Source organism: Bombus huntii, chromosome 1 (genome assembly GCF_024542735.1).
Source record: "Bombus huntii isolate Logan2020A chromosome 1, iyBomHunt1.1, whole genome shotgun sequence".
Taxonomy (NCBI): domain Eukaryota; kingdom Metazoa; phylum Arthropoda; class Insecta; order Hymenoptera; family Apidae; genus Bombus; species Bombus huntii.
This window is the reverse complement of record NC_066238.1, coordinates 15,621,085-15,643,864: the sequence shown is the minus strand read 5'-3', so window position 1 is coordinate 15,643,864 and position 22,780 is coordinate 15,621,085.

Here is a 22,780-nt window from a genome sequence, read left to right as displayed (position 1 = left end):
GGTAATACGTTATAACGTTATACCATATAACGTAATACGTTATAACGTTATACCATATAACATCATACGTTATAACGTTATACCATATAACGTATTACGTTATGACGTAATACCATATAACGTAATACGTTATAACGCTATACCATATAACGTAATACGTTATGACGTAATACCATATAACGTAATACCATATAACGTAATACGTTATAACGCTATACCATATAACGTAATACGTTATGACGTAATACCATATAACGCAATACGTTATAACGTTATACCATATGACGTTATACCATATAAGGTAATACGTTATAACGTTATACCATAAAACGTAATACGTTATAACGTTATACCATATAACGTAATACGTTATGACGTAATACCATGTAACGTCATACGTTATAACGTTATACCATATAACGTAATACGTTATGACGTAATACCATATAACGTATACGTTATAACGTTATACCATATAACGTAATACGTTATGACGTAATACCATATAACGTAATATGTTATAACGTTATACCGTATAACGTAATACGTTATAACGTTATACCATATGACGTTATACCATATAAGGTAATACGTTATAACGTTATACCATATAACTTGATACGTTATAACGTTATACCATATAACGTAATACGTTATAACGTAATACCATATAACGTAATACGTTATAGCGTTATACTATATGACGTTACAGCGTATAACGTAACACGCTATAACGATATACCATATAACGTAATAAAGTATAACGTAATACCACAGAATGTAATACGTTATAACGTTATAAGATATAACGTAATACGATATAACGTAATACGTTATAACGATATACCATATAACGTAATACGTTATGACGTAATACCATATAACGTAATACGTTATAACGTTATACCATAGGACGTTATACCATATAAGGTAATACGTTATAACGTTATACCATATAACGTAATAAATTATAACGTAATACCACAGAATATAATACGTTATAACGTTATGCCATATAACGTAATACGTTATAACGTAATACCATATAACGAAATACGTTATAACGTTATACCATATGACGTTATACCATGTAACGTAATACGTTATAACGTTATACCATATAACGTAATAAATTATAACGTAATACCACAGAATGTAATACGTTATAACGTTATACCATATAACGTAATACGTTATAACGTTATACCATATAACGTAATACGTTATAATGTTATACCATACGACGTTACACCATATAACGTGATACGTTATAACGTTATACCATATAACGTAATACGTTATAACGTTATACCATATAACGTAGTACGTTATAACGATATACCATACGACGTTATACCATATACCGTAATACGTTATAACGTTATACCATACGACGTTATACCATATAACGTAATACGTTATGACGTTATACCATATAACGTAATACATTATAACGTTATACCATATAACGTAGTACGTTATAACGTTATACCATATAACGTAATACGTTATGACGCTATACCATATAACGTAATACGTTATAACGATATACCATACGACGTTATACCATATACCGTAATACGTTATAACGTTATACCATACGACGTTATACCATATAACGTAATACGTTATGACGTTATACCATATAACGTAATACGTTATAACGTTATATCATATAAAGTTATACCATATAACGTAATACGTTATAACGTTATACCATACGACGTTATACCATTTAACGTAATACGTTATAACGTTATACCGGACGACGTTATACCATATAACGTAGTACGTTATAACGATATACCATACGACGTTTTACCATATAACGTAATACGTTATAACGTTATACCATATAACGTAGTACGTTATAACGATATACCATGCGACGTTATACCATATAACGTAATACGTTATAACGTTATACCATATAACGTAATACGTTATAGCGTTATACCATTTAACGTAGTACGTTATAACTATATACCATACGACGTTTTACCATATAACGTAATACGTTATAACGTTATACCATATAACGTAATACATTATAACGTTATACCATATAACGTAGTACGTTATAACGTTATACCATATAACGTAATACGTTATAGCGCTATACCATATAACGTAATACGTTATAACGTTATATCATATAACGTTATACCATATAACGTAATACGTTATAACGTTATACCATACGACGTTATACCATATAACGTGATACGTTATAACGTTATACCATACGACTTTATAGCATATAACGAAATACGTTATAACGTTATACCATATAACGTAATACGTTATAACGATATACCATGCGACGTTATACCATATAACGTAATACGTTATAACGATATACCGTACGACGTTATACCATATAACGTAATACGTTATAACGTTATACCATATGACGCTATAGCATATAACGTAATACGTTATGACGTTATACCATGTGACGCTATACCATATAGGGTTATACGTTATAACGTTATACCATATGACGTTATACCATATAACGTAATACGTTATAACGTTATACCATATGACGTTATACCATATAACGTAATACGTTATAACGTTATACCATATAACGTAGTACGTTATAACGTTCTACCATATAACGTAGTACGTTATAACGTTATACCGTACGACGTTATACCATATAACATAATACGTTATAACGTTATACCATATAACGTAGTACGTTATAACGATATACCATACGACGTTATACCATATAACGTAATACGTTATAACGTTATACCATACGACGTTATACCATATAACGTAATACGTTATAACGTTATACCATACGACGTTATACCATATAACGTAATACGTTATAACGTTATACCATAGGACGTTATACCATACAACGTAATACGTTATATCGTTATACCGTACGACGTTATACCATATAACGTAATACGTTATAACGTTATACCATCTAACGTAATACGTTATGACGCTATACCATATATCGTAATACGTTATAACGTTATACCATATAACGTAGTACGTTATAACGTTATACCATACGACGTTATACCATATAACGTAATACGTTATAACGTTATACCATACGACGTTATACCATATAACGTAATACGTTATAACGTTATACCATACGACGTTATACCATATAACGTAATACGTTATAACGTTATACCATAGGACGTTATACCATATAACGTAATACGTTATAACGTTATACCATACGACGTTATACCATATAACGTAATACGTTATAACGTTATACCATATAACGTAGTACGTTATAACGTTCTACCATATAATGTAGTACGTTATAACGTTATACCGTACGACGTTATACCATATACCGTAATACGTTATAACGTTCTACCATATAACGTAGTACGTTATAACGTTATACCGTACGACGTTATACCATATAACGTAATACGTTATAACGTTATACCATATAACGTAGTACGTTATAACGTTATACCATATAACGTAGTACGTTATAACGTTATACCATATAACGTAATACGTTATAACGTTATACCATACGACGTTATACCATATAACGTAGTACGTTATAACGTTATACCATACGACGTTATACCATATAACGTAATACTTTATATCGTTATACCATATAACGTAATACATTATAACGTTATACCATACAACGTAGTACGTTATAACGTTCTACCATATAACGTAGTACGTTATAACGTTATACCGTACGACGTTATACCATATAACATAATACGTTATAACGTTATACCATATAAAGTTATACCATATAACGTAATACGTTATAACGTTATACCATACGACGTTATACCATATAACGTAATACGTTATAACGTTATACCATATAACGTAATACGTTATAACGCTATACCATATAACGTAGTACGTTATGACGCTATACCATATAACGTAATACGTTATAACGTTATATCATATAAAGTTATACCATATAACGTTATACGTTATAACGTTATACCATACGACGTTATACCATTTAACGTAATACGTTATAACGTTATACCATACGACGTTATACCATATAACGTAATACGTTATATCGTTATACCATATAACGTAATACATTATAACGTTATACCATATAACGTAGTACGTTATAACGTTCTACCATATAACGTAGTACGTTATAACGTTATACCATACGACGTTATACCATATAACGTAATACGTTATAACGTTATACCATACGACGTTATACCATATAACGTAATACGTTATATCGTTATACCATATAACGTAATACATTATAACGTTATACCATATAACGTAGTACGTTATAACGTTCTACCATATAACGTAGTACGTTATAACGTTATACCGTACGACGTTATACCATATAACATAATACGTTATAACGTTATACCATATAAAGTTATACCATATAACGTAATACGTTATGACGTTGTACCATATGACGCTATACCATATAGGGTTATACGTTATAACGTTATACCATATGACGCTATAGCACATAACGTAATACGTTATGACGCTATACCATATGACGCTATACCATATAGGGTTATACGTTATAACGTTATACCATATGACGTTATACCATATAACGTAATACGTTATAACGTTATACCATACGACGTTATACCATATAACGTAATACGTTATAATGTTATACCATACGACGTTACACCATATAACGTGATACGTTATAACGTTATACCATATAACGTAATACGTTATAACGTTATACCATATAACGTAGTACGTTATAACGATATACCATACGACGTTATACCATATAACGTAATACGTTATAACGTTATACCATACGACGTTATACCATATAACGTAATACGTTATGACGTTATACCATATAACGTAATACGTTATAACGTAATATCATATAACGTAATACGTCATAAAGTTATTCCATATAACGTAATACGTTATAACGTTATACCATATAACGTCATACGTTATAACGTTATACCATAGAACGTATTACGCTATAACGTAATACCATATAACGTAATACGTTATAACGTTATATCATATGACGTTATACCATGTAACGTCATACGTTATAACGTTATACCATATAACGTAATACGTTATAACGTTATACCATACGACGTTATACCATATAACGTAATACGTTACAACGTTATACCATATAACGTAATACGCCATAACGTAATACCATATAACGTAATTCGTTATAACGCTATACCATATAACGTAATACGTTATGACGTAATACCATATAACGTAATACGTTATAATGTTATACCATATAAGGTAATACGTTATAACGTTATACCATATAACGTAATACGTTATAACGTTATACCATATAACGTAATACGTTATGACGTAATACCATATAACGTATACGTTATAACGTTATACCATATAACGTAATACGTTATGACGTAATACCATATAACGTAATATGTTATAACGTTATACCGTATAACGCAATACGTTATAACGTTATACCATATAACGTAGTACGTTATAACGTTCTACCATATAACGTAGTACGTTATAACGTTATACCATACGACGTTATACCATATAACGTAATACGTTATAACGTTATACCATACCACGTTATACCATATAACGTAATACGTTACATCGTTATACCATATAACGTAATACATTATAACGTTATACCATATAACGTAGTACGTTATAACGTTCTACCATATAACGTAGTACGTTATAACGTTATAGCGTACGACGTTATACCATATAACATAATACGTTATAACGTTATACCATATAAAGTTATACCATATAACGTAATACGTTATAACGTTATACCATATGACGCTATAGCACATAGCGTAATACGTTATGACGATATACCATATGACGCTATACCATATAGGGTTATACGTTATAACGTTATACCGTACGACGTTATACCATATAACATAATACGTTATAACGTTATACCATATAAAGTTATACCATATAACGTAATACGTTATAACGTTATACCATACGACGTTATACCATATAACGTAATACGTTATAACGTTATACCATATAACGTAATACGTTATAACGCTATACCATATAACGTAGTACGTTATGACGCTATACCATATAACGTAATACGTTATAACGTTATATCATATAAAGTTATACCATATAACGTTATACGTTATAACGTTATACCATACGACGTTATACCATTTAACGTAATACGTTATAACGTTATACCATACGACGTTATACCATATAACGTAATACGTTATATCGTTATACCATATAACGTAATACATTATAACGTTATACCATATAACGTAGTACGTTATAACGTTCTACCATATAACGTAGTACGTTATAACGTTATACCATACGACGTTATACCATATAACGTAATACGTTATAACGTTATACCATACGACGTTATACCATATAACGTAATACGTTATATCGTTATACCATATAACGTAATACATTATAACGTTATACCATATAACGTAGTACGTTATAACGTTCTACCATATAACGTAGTACGTTATAACGTTATACCGTACGACGTTATACCATATAACATAATACGTTATAACGTTATACCATATAAAGTTATACCATATAACGTAATACGTTATGACGTTGTACCATATGACGCTATACCATATAGGGTTATACGTTATAACGTTATACCATATGACGCTATAGCACATAACGTAATACGTTATGACGCTATACCATATGACGCTATACCATATAGGGTTATACGTTATAACGTTATACCATATGACGTTATACCATATAACGTAATACGTTATAACGTTATACCATACGACGTTATACCATATAACGTAATACGTTATAATGTTATACCATACGACGTTACACCATATAACGTGATACGTTATAACGTTATACCATATAACGTAATACGTTATAACGTTATACCATATAACGTAGTACGTTATAACGATATACCATACGACGTTATACCATATAACGTAATACGTTATAACGTTATACCATACGACGTTATACCATATAACGTAATACGTTATGACGTTATACCATATAACGTAATACGTTATAACGTAATATCATATAACGTAATACGTCATAAAGTTATTCCATATAACGTAATACGTTATAACGTTATACCATATAACGTCATACGTTATAACGTTATACCATAGAACGTATTACGCTATAACGTAATACCATATAACGTAATACGTTATAACGTTATATCATATGACGTTATACCATGTAACGTCATACGTTATAACGTTATACCATATAACGTAATACGTTATAACGTTATACCATACGACGTTATACCATATAACGTAATACGTTACAACGTTATACCATATAACGTAATACGCCATAACGTAATACCATATAACGTAATTCGTTATAACGCTATACCATATAACGTAATACGTTATGACGTAATACCATATAACGTAATACGTTATAATGTTATACCATATAAGGTAATACGTTATAACGTTATACCATATAACGTAATACGTTATAACGTTATACCATATAACGTAATACGTTATGACGTAATACCATATAACGTATACGTTATAACGTTATACCATATAACGTAATACGTTATGACGTAATACCATATAACGTAATATGTTATAACGTTATACCGTATAACGCAATACGTTATAACGTTATACCATATAACGTAGTACGTTATAACGTTCTACCATATAACGTAGTACGTTATAACGTTATACCATACGACGTTATACCATATAACGTAATACGTTATAACGTTATACCATACCACGTTATACCATATAACGTAATACGTTACATCGTTATACCATATAACGTAATACATTATAACGTTATACCATATAACGTAGTACGTTATAACGTTATACCATATAACGTAGTACGTTATAACGTTATACCGTACGACGTTATACCATATAACATAATACGTTATAACGTTATACCATATAAAGTTATACCATATAACGTAATACGTTATAACGTTATACCATATGACGCTATAGCACATAGCGTAATACGTTATGACGATATACCATATGACGCTATACCATATAGGGTTATACGTTATAACGTTATACCATATGACGTTATACCATATAACGTAATACGTTATAACGTTATACCATACGACGTTATACCATATAACGTAATACGTTATAATGTTATACCATACGACGTTACACCATATAACGTGATACGTTATAACGTTATACCATATAACGTAATACGTTATAACGTTATACCATATAACGTAGTACGTTATAACGATATACCATACGACGTTATACCATATACCGTAATACGTTATAACGTTATACCATACGACGTTATACCATATAACGTAATACGTTATGACGTTATACCATATAACGTAATACATTATAACGTTATACCATATAACGTAGTACGTTATAACGTTATACCATGCGACGTTATACCATATAACGTAATACGTTATAACGTTATACCATATGACGTTATACCATATAACGTAATACGTTATAACGTTATACCATATAACGTAGTACGTTATAACGTTCTACCATATAACGTAGTACGTTATAACGTTATACCGTACGACGTTATACCATATAACATAATACGTTATAACGTTATACCATATAACGTAGTACGTTATAACGATATACCATACGACGTTATACCATATAACGTAATACGTTATAACGTTATACCATACGACGTTATACCATATAACGTAATACGTTATAACGTTATACCATACGACGTTATACCATATACCGTAATACGTTATAACGTTATATCATATAAAGTTATACCATATAACGTAATACGTTATAACGTTATATCATATAAAGTTATACCATATAACGTAATACGTTATAACGTTATACCATACGACGTTACACCATTTAACGTAATACGTTATAACGTTATACCGGACGACGTTATACCATATAACGTAGTACGTTATAACCATATACCATACGACGTTTTACCATATAACGTAATACGTTATAACGTTATACCATATAACGTAGTACGTTATAACGATATACCATGCGACGTTATACCATATAACGTAATACGTTATAACGTTATACCATATAACGTAATACGTTATAGCGTTATACCATTTAACGTAGTACGTTATAACTATATACCATACGACGTTTTACCATATAACGTAATACGTTATAACGTTATACCATATAACGTAATACATTATAACGTTATACCATATAACGTAGTACGTTATAACGTTATACCATATAACGTAATACGTTATAACGCTATACCATATAACGTAATACGTTATAACGTTATATCATATAACGTTATACCATATAACGTAATACGTTATAACGTTATACCATACGACGTTATACCATATAACGTGATACGTTATAACGTTATACCATACGACTTTATAGCATATAACGAAATACGTTATAACGTTATACCATATAACGTAATACGTTATAACGATATACCATGCGACGTTATACCATATAACGTAATACGTTATAACGATATACCGTACGACGTTATACCATATAACGTAATACGTTATAACGTTATACCATATGACGCTATAGCATATAACGTAATACGTTATGACGTTATACCATGTGACGCTATACCATATAGGGTTATACGTTATAACGTTATACCATATGACGCTATAGCATATAACGTAATACGTTATGACGTTATACCATATGGCGCTATACCATATAGGGTTATACGTTATAACGTTATACCATATGACGTTATACCATATAACGTAATACGTTATAACGATATACCATACGACGTTATACCATATAACGTAATACGTTATAACGTTATACCAAGGGACGTTATACCATATAACGTAATACGTTATAACGTTATACCATACGACGTTATACCATATAACGTAATACGTTATAACGTTATACCATATAACGTAGTACGTTATAACGTTCTACCATATAACGTAGTACGTTATAACGTTATACCGTACGACGTTATACCATATACCGTAATACGTTATAACGTTCTACCATATAACGTAGTACGTTATAACGTTATACCGTACGACGTTATACCATATAACGTAATACGTTATAACGTTATACCATATAACGTAGTACGTTATAACGTTATACCATATAACGTAGTACGTTATAACGTTATACCATATAACGTAATACGTTATAACGTTATACCATACGACGTTATACCATATAACGTAGTACGTTATAACGTTATACCATACGACGTTATACCATATAACGTAATACTTTATATCGTTATACCATATAACGTAATACATTATAACGTTATACCATACAACGTAGTACGTTATAACGTTCTACCATATAACGTAGTACGTTATAACGTTATACCGTACGACGTTATACCATATAACATAATACGTTATAACGTTATACCATATAAAGTTATACCATATAACGTAATACGTTATAACGTTATACCATACGACGTTATACCATATAACGTAATACGTTGTAACGTTATACCATATAACGTAATACGTTATAACGCTATACCATATAACGTAGTACGTTATAACGATATACCATACGACGTTATACCATATAACGTAATACGTTATAACGTTATACCATACGACGTTACACCATATAACGTGATACGTTATAACGTTATACCATATAACGTAATACGTTATAACGTTATACCATATAACGTAGTACGTTATAACGATATACCATACGACGTTATACCATATAACGTAATACGTTATAACGTTATACCATACGACGTTATACCATATAACGTAATACGTTATAACGTTATACCATATAACGTAATACGTTATAACGTTATACCATATAACGTAGTACGTTATAACGATATACCATACGACGTTATACCATATAACGTAATACGTTATAACGTTATACCATACGACGTTATACCATATAACGTAATACGTTATAACGTTATACCATATAACGTAATACATTATAACGTTATACCATATAACGTAGTACGTTTTAACGTTATACCATATAACGTAATACGTTATGACGCTATACCATATAACGTAATACGTTATAACGTTATATCATATAACGTTATACCATATAACGTATTACGTTATAACGTTATACCATACGACGTTATACCATATAACGTGATACGTTATAACGTTATACCATACGACTCTATAGCATATAACGAAATACGTTATAACGTTATATCATATAAAGTTATACCATATAACGTAATACGTTATGACGCTATACCATATAACGTAATACGTTATGACGCTATACCATATAACGTAATACGTTATAACGTTATATCATATAAAGTTATACCATATAACGTAATACGTTATAACGTTATACCATACGACGTTATACCATTTAACGTAATACGTTATAACGTTATACCGGACGACGTTATACCATATAACGTAGTACGTTATAACGATATACCATACGACGTTTTACCATATAACGTAATACGTTATAACGTTATACCATATAACGTAGTACGTTATAACGATATACCATGCGACGTTATACCATATAACGTAATACGTTATAACGTTATACCATATAACGTAATACATTATAACGTTATACCATATAACGTAGTACGTTTTAACGTTATACCATATAACGTAATACGTTATGACGCTATACCATATAACGTAATACGTTATAACGTTATATCATATAACGTTATACCATATAACGTATTACGTTATAACGTTATACCATACGACGTTATACCATATAACGTGATACGTTATAACGTTATACCATACGACTCTATAGCATATAACGAAATACGTTATAACGTTATACCATATAACGTAATACGTTATAACGATATACCATGCGACGTTATACCATATAACGTAATACGTTATAACGTTATACCATATAACGTAATACGTTATAGCGTTATACCATATAACGTAGTACGTTATGACGATATACCATACGACGTTTTACCATATAACGTAATACGTTATAACGTTATACCATACGACATTATAGCATATAACGAAATACGTTATAGCGTTATACCATATAACGTAATACGTTATAACGATATACCATGCGACGTTATACCATATAACGTAATACGTTATAACGTTATACCATATAACGTAATACGATATAACGTTAGACCATACGACGTTATACCACATAACGTGATACGTTGTAACGTTATACCATACGACGTTATAGCATATAACGAAATACGTTATAACGTAATACCATATAACGTAATACATTATAACGTTATACCATATAACGTAATACGTTAAAACGTTATACCATATAACGTAATACGTTATAACGTTATACCATATAACGTAGTACGTTATAACGATATACCATACGACGTTATACCATATAACGTAATACGTTATAACGTTATACCATACGACGTTATACCATATAACGTAATACGTTATATCGTTATACCATATAACGTAATACGTTATAACGCTATACCATATAACGTAGTACGTTATAACGATATACCATACGACGTTATACCATATAACGTAATACGTTATAACGTTATACCATATAACGTAATACGTTATAACGATATACCATATGACGTTATAGCATATAACGTAATACGTTATGACGTTATACCATATGACGCTATATCATATAGGGATATGTGTTATAACGTTATACCATATGACGTTATACCATATAACGTAATACGTCATAACGTTATACCATATAACGTAATACGTTATAACTTTATATCATATAACGTAGTACGTTATAACGATATACCATACGACGTTATACCATATAACGTAATACGTTATAACGTTATACCATATAACGTATTACGTTATAACGATATACCATACGACGTTATACCATATAACGTAATACGTTATAACGTTATACCATACGACGTTATACCATATAACGTAATACGTTATGACGTTATACCATATAACGTAATACATTATAACGTTATACCATATAACGTAGTACGTTATAACGTTATACCATATAACGTATTACGTTATGACGCTATACCATATAGCGTAATACGTTATAACGTTATATCATATAAAGTTATACCATATAACGTAATACGTTATAACGTTATACCATACGACGTTATACCATTTAACGTAATACGTTATAACGTTATACCGGACGACGTTATACCATATAACGTAGTACGTTATAACGATATACCATACGACGTTTTACCATATAACGTAATACGTTATAACGTTATACCATATAACGTAGTACGTTATAACGATATACCATGCGACGTTATACCATATAACGTAATACGTTATAACGTTATAAAATATAACGTAATACATTATAACGTTATACCATATAACGTAGTACGATATAACGTTATACCATATAACGTAATACGTTATAACGTTATACCATACGACGTTATACCATATAACGTGATACGTTATAACGTTATACCATACGACTCTATAGCATATAACGAAATACGTTATAACGTTATACCATGTAACGTAATACGTTATAACGATATACCATGCGACGTTATACCATATAACGTAATACGTTATAACGTTATACCATATAACGTAATACTTTATAGCGTTATACCATATAACGTAGTACGTTATGACGATATACCATACGACGTTTTACCATATAACGTAATACGTTATAACGTTATACCATACGACATTATAGCATATAACGAAATACGTTATAACGTTATACCATATAACGTAATACGTTATAACGATATACCATGCGACGTTATACCATATAACGTAATACGTTATAACGTTATACCATATAACGTAATACGATATAACGTTAGACCATACGACGTTATACCACATAACGTGATACGTTGTAACGTTATACCATACGACGTTATAGCATATAACGAAATACGTTATAACGTAATACCATATAACGTAATACATTATAACGTTATACCATATAACGTAATACGTTAAAACGTTATACCATATAACGTTATACGTTATAACGTTATACCATATAACGTAGTACGTTATAACGATATACCATACGACGTTATACCATATAACGTAATACGTTATAACGTTATACCATATAACGTAATACGTTATGACGATATACCGTACAACGTTATACCATATAACGTAATACGTTATAACGTTATACCATATGACGCTATAGCATATAACGTAATACGTTATGACGTTATACCATGTGACGCTATACCATATAGGGTTATACGTTATAACGTTATACCATATAACGTAATACGTTATAACGCTATACCATATAACGTAGTACGTTATAACGATATACCATACGACGTCATACCATATAACGTAATACGTTATAACGTTATACCATACGACGTTATACCATATAACGTAATACGTTATGACGTTATACCATATAACGTAATACATTATAACGTTATACCATATAACGTAGTACGTACGTAATACGACGTTATACCAAATAACGTAATACGTTATAACGTTATACCGTACGACGTTATATCATATAAAATAATACGTTATAACGTTATACCATATAAAGTTATACCACATAACGTAATACGTTATAACGTTATACCATACGACGTTATACCATATAACGTAATACGTTATATCGTTATACCGTACGACGTTATACCATATAACGTAATACGTTATAACGTTATACCATATAACGTAATACGTTATGACGCTATACCATATATCGTAATACGTTATAACGTTATACCATATAACGTAGTACGTTATAACGTTATACCATATAACGTAATACGTTATAACGCTATACCATACGACGTTATACCATATAACGTAATACGTTATAACGTTATACCATACGACGTTATACCATATAACGTAATACGTTATAAGGTTATGCCATACGACGTTATACCATATAACGTAATACGTTATAACGTTATGCCATACGACGTTATACCATATAACGTAATACGTTATAACGTTATATCATATAAAGTTATACCATATAACGTAATACGTTATAACGTTATACCATACGACGTTATACCATATAACGTGATACGTTATAACGTTATACCATACGACTTTATAGCATATAACGAAATACGTTATAACGTTATACCATATAACGTAGTACGTTATAACGATATACCATATAACGTAATAGGTTATGACGCTATACCATATAACGTAATACGTTATAACGTTATACCATACGACGTTATAGCATATAACGAAATACGTTATAACGTAATACCATATAACGTAATACATTATAACGTTATACAATACGACGTTATACCATGAAACGTAATACGTTATGACCTTATACCATATGACGCTATACCATATAGGGATATACGTTATAACGTTATACCATATGACGTTATACCATATAACGTAATACGTTAAAACGTTAGGCCATATAACGTAATACGTTACAACGTTATATCATATAAAGTTATACCATATAACGTAATACGTTATAACGTTATACCATGCGACGTTATACCATATAACGTGATACGTTATAACGTTATACCATACGACTTTATAGCATATAACGAAATACGTTATAACGTTATACCATATAATGTAGTACGTTATAACGATATACCATGCGACGTTATACCATATAACGTAATACGTTATAACGTTATACCATATAACGTAATACGTTATAGCGTTATACCATATAACGTTATACCATATAACGTAATACGTCATAACGTTATACCATATAACGTAATACGTTATAACTTTATATCATATAACGTAGTACGTTATAACGATATACCATACGACGTTATACCATATAACGTAATACGTTATAACGTTATACCATATAACGTAGTTCGTTATAACGTTATACCATACGACGTTATACCATATAACGTAATACGTTATAACGTTATACCATATAACGTAATACGTTATAACGTTGTACCATATAACGTAATACGTTATAACGTTATACCATACGACGTTATACCATATAACGTAATACGTTATAACGTTATACCATATAACGTAATACGTTATAACGTTATACCATATAACGTAATACGTTATATCGTTATACCATATAACGTAGTACGTTATAACGATATACCATACAACGTTATACCATATAACGTAATACGTTATAACGTTATACCATATAACGTAATACGTTATATCGTTATACCATATAACGTAGTACGTTATAACGATATACCATGCAACGTTATACCATATAACGTAATACGTTATAACGATATAACGAACGACGTTATACCATATAACGTAATACGTTATAACGTTATGCCATATAACGTAATACGCTATGACGTTATACCATATGACGTTATACCATATAACGTAATACGTCATAACGTTATACCATATAACGTAATACGTTATAACGTTATATCATATAACGTAGTACGTTATAACGTTATACCATACGACGTTATACCAAATAACGTAATACGTTATAACGTTATACCGTACGACGTTATACCATATAACGTAATACCTTATAACGATATACCATACGACGTTACACCATATAACGTGATACGTTATAACGTTATACCATATAACGTAGTACGTTATAACGTTATACCATATAACGTAGTACGTTATAGCGATATACCATACGGCGTTATACCATATAACGTAATACGTTATAACGTTATACCATATAACGTAGTACGTTATAACGTTATACCATATAACGTAATAAGTTATGACGCTATACCATATAACGTAGTACGTTATAACGTTATACCATATAAAGTTATACCATATAACGTAATACGTTATAACGTTATGCCATACGACGTTATACCATATAACGTAATACGTTATAACGTTATATCATATAAAGTTATACCATATAACGTAATACGTTATAACGTTATACCATACGACGTTATACCATATAACGTGATACGTTATAACGTTATACCATACGACTTTATAGCATATAACGAAATACGTTATAACGTTATACCATATAACGTAGTACGTTATAACGATATACCATATAACGTAATAGGTTATGACGCTATACCATATAACGTAATACGTTATAACGTTATACCATACGACGTTATAGCATATAACGAAATACGTTATAACGTAATACCATATAACGTAATACATTATAACGTTATACAATACGACGTTATACCATAAAACGTAATACGTTATGACCTTATACCATATGACGCTATACAATATAGGGATATACGTTATAACGTTATACCATATGACGTTATACCATATAACGTAATACGTTAAAACGTTAGGCCATATAACGTAATACGTTATAACGTTATATCATATAAAGTTATACCATATAACGTAATACGTTATAACGTTATACCATGCGACGTTATACCATATAACGTGATACGTTATAACGTTATACCATACGACTTTATAGCATATAACGAAATACGTTATAACGTTATACCATATAATGTAGTACGTTATAACGATATACCATGCGACCTTATACCATATAACGTAATACGTTATAACGTTATACCATATAACGTAATACGTTATAGCGTTATACCATATAACGTAGTACGTTATGACGATATATCATACGACGTTTTACCATATAACGTAATACGTTATAACGTTATACCATATAACGTAATACATTATAACGTTATACCATATAACGTAGTACGTTATAACGTTATACCATATAACGTAATAGGTTATGACGCTATACCATATAACGTAATACGTTATAACGTTATACCATATAAAGTTATACCATATAACGTAATACGATATAACGTTAGACCATACGACGTTATACCATATAACGTGATACGTTATAACGTTATACCATACGACGTTATAGCATATAACGAAATACGTTATAACGTAATACCATATAACGTAATACATTATAACGTTATACCATATAACGTAATACGTTAAAACGTTATACCATATAACGTAATACGTTATAACGTTATACCATATAACGTAGTACGCTATAACGTTATACCATACAACATTATAGCATATAACGTAATACGTTATAACGTTATACCATATAACGTAATACATTATAACGTTATACCATATAACGTAATACGTTATAACGTTATACCATACGACGTTAAACCATATAACGTAATACGTTATAACGTTATACCATATAACGTAGTATGTTATAACGTTATACCATACGACGTTATAACATATAACGTAATCCATTATAACGTTATACCATATAACGTAATACGTTATGACGTTATACCATATGACGCTATATCATATAGGGATATACGTTATAACGTTATACCATATGACGTTATACCATATAACGTAATACGTCATAACGTTATACCATATAACGTAATACGTTATAACTTTATATCATATAACGTAGTACGTTATAACGTTATACCATACGACGTTATACCAAATAACGTAATACGTTACAACGTTATACCATATAACGTAATACATTATAACGTTATACCATATAACGTAATACGTTATAACGTTATACCATACGACGTTATACCATATAACGTAATACGTTATAACGTTATACCATATAACGTAGTACGTTATAACTATATACCATACGACGTTATACCATATAACGTAATACGTTATAACGTTATACCATATAACGTAATACGTTATATCGTTATACCATATAACGTAATACGTTATAACGTTATACCATACGACGTTATACCATATAACGTAATACGTTATAACGTTATGCCATATAACGTAATACGCTATGACGTTATACCATATGACGCTATATCATATAGGGATATACGTTATAACGTTATACCATATGACGTTATACCATATAACGTAATACGTCATAACATTATACCATATAACGTAATACGTTATAACGTTATACCATACGACGTTATACCAGATAACGTAATACGTTATAACGTTATACCGTACGACGTTATACCATATAACGTAATACGTTATAACGTTATACCATACGACGTTATACCATATAACGTAATACGTTATAACGTTATACCATATAACGTAATACGTTATAACGTTATACCATATAACGTAGTACGTTATAACGATATACCATACGACGTTTTACCATATAACGTAATACGTTATAACGTTATACCATATAACGTAGTACGTTATAACGATATACCATACGACATTATACCATATAACGTAATACGTCATAACGTTATACCATATAACGTAATACGTTATAACGCCATACCATATAACGTAATACGCTATGACGTTATACCATATGACGATATATCATATAGGGATATACGTTATAACGTTATACCATATGACGTTATACCATATAACGTAAAACGTTATAACGTTATACCATATAACGTAATACATTATAACGTTATACCATATAACGTAATACGTTATAACGTTATACCATACGACGTTATACCATATAACGTAATACGTCATAACGTTATACCATATAACGTAATACGTTATAACGTTATACCATATAACGTAATACGTTATAACGTTATACCATATGACGTTATAGCATATAGCGTAATACGTTATGACGTTATACCATATGACGCTATATCATATAGGGATATACGTTATAACGTTATACCATATGACGTTATACCATATAACGTAATACGTCATAACGTTACACCATATAACGTAATACGTTATAACTTTATATCATATAACGTAGTACGTTATAACGTTATACCATACGACGTTATACCAAATAACGTAATACGTTATAACGTTATACCATATAACGTAATACATTATAACGTTATACCATATAACGTAATACGTTATAACGTTATACCATATGACGTTATACCATATAACGTAAAACGTTATAACGTTATACCATATAACGTAATACATTATAACGTTATACCATATAACGTAATACGTTATAACGTTATACCATACGACGTTATACCATATAACGTAATACGTCATAACGTTATACCATATAACGTAATACGTTATAACGTTATACCATACGACGTTATACCATATAACGTAATACGTCATAACGTTATACCATATAACGTAATACGTTATAACGTTATACCGTACGACGTTAAACCATATAACGTAATACGTTATAACGTTATACCATACGACGTTATACCATATAACGTAATACGTTATAACGTTATACCATATAACGTAATACGTTATAACGGTATACCATATAACGTAGTACGTTATAACGATATACCATACGACGTTTTACCATATAACGTAATACGTTATAACGTTATACCATATAACGTAATACGTTATAACGTTATACCATACGACGTTATACCATATAACGTAATACGTCATAACGTTATACCATATAACGTAATACGTTATATCGTTATACCATATAACGTAGTACGTTATAAGGATATACCATATGACGTTATACCATATAACCTAATACGTTATAACGTTATGCCATATAACGTAATACGCTATGACGTTATACCATATGACGCTATATCATATAGGGATATACGTTATAACGTTATACCCTATGACGTTATACCATATAACGTAAAACGTTATAACGTTATACCATATAACGTAATACATTATAACGTTATACCATATAACGTAATACGTTATAACGTTATACCATACGACGTTATACCATATAACGTAATACGTCATAACGTTATACCATATAACGTAATACGTTATAACGTTATACCATATAACGTAATACGTTATAACGTTATACCATATGACGTTATAGCATATGACGTAATACGTTATGACGTTATACCATATGACGCTATATCATATAGGGATATACGTTATAACGTTATACCATATGACGTTATACCATATAACGTAATACGTAATAACGTTATACCATATAACGTAATACGTTATAACTTTATATCATATAACGTAGTACGTTCTAACGTTATACCATACGACGTTATACCATATAACGTAATACGTTATAACGTCATACCATATAACGTAATACGCTATGACGTTATACCATATGACGCTATATCATATAACGTAATACGTTATAACGTCATACCATATAACGTAATACGCTATGACGTTATACCATATGACGCTATATCATATAGGGATATACGTTATAACGTTATACCATATGACGTTATACCATATAACGTAAAACGTTATAACGTTATACCATATAACGTAATACATTATAACGTTATACCATATAACGTAATACGTTATAACGTTATACCATACGACGTTATACCATATAACGTAATACGTCATAACGTTATACCATATAACGTAATACGTTATATCGTTATACCATATAACGTAGTACGTTATAAGGATATACCATACGACGTTATATCATATAACCTAATACGTTATAACGTTATGCCATATAACGTAATACGCTATGACGTTATACCATATGACGCTATATCATATAGGGATTTACGTTATAACGTTATACCATATGTCGTTATACCATATAACGTAATACGTTATAACGTTATACCATACGACGTTATACCATATAACGTAATACGTTGTATCGTTATACCATATAACGTAATACATTATAACGTTATACCATATAACGTAGTACGTTATAACGTTCTACCATATAACGTAGTACGTTATAACGTTATACCGTACGACGTTATACCATATAACATAATACGTTATAACGTTATACCATATGACGTTATACCATATAACGTAATACGTTATAACGTTATACCATATAACGTAGTACGTTATAACGTTATACCATATAACGTAATACGTTATAACGTTATACCATATAACGTAGTACGTTATAACGATATACCATACGACGTTTTACCATATAACGTAATACGTTATAACGTTATACCATATAACGTAGTACGTTATAACGATATACCATACGACGTTATACCATATAACGTAATACGTTATAACGTTATACCATATAACGTAGTACGTTATAACGATATACCATACGACGTTATACCATATAACGTAATACGTTATAACGTCATACCATATAACGTAATACGCTATGACGTTATACCATATGACGCTATATCATATATCGATATACGTTATAACGTTATACCATATGACGTTATACCATATAACGTAATACGTTATAACGTTATGCCATATAACGTAATACGCTATGACGTTATACCATATGACGCTATATCATATAGGCGTATACGTTATAACGTTATACCATATGACGTTATACCATATAACGTAAAACGTTATAACGTTATACCATATAACGTAATACGTCATAACGTTATACCATATAACGTAATACGTTATAACGTTATACCATATAACGTAATACGTTATAACGTTATACCATATAACGTAATACGTTATATCCTTATACCATATAACGTAGTACGTTATAACGATATACCATACGACGTTACACCATATAACGTGATACGTTATAACGTTATACCATATAACGTAGTACGTTATAACGTTATACCATATAACGTAGTACGTTATAGCGATATACCATACGGCGTTATACCATATAACGTAATACGTTATAACGTTATACCATATAACGTAGTACGTTATAACGTTATACCATATAACGTAATAAGTTATGACGCTATACCATATAACGTAATACGTTATAACGTTATACCATATAAAGTTATACCATATAACGTAATACGTTATAACGTTATACCATACGACGTTATACCATATAACGTGATACGTTATAACGTTATACCATATAACGTAGTACGATATAACGATATA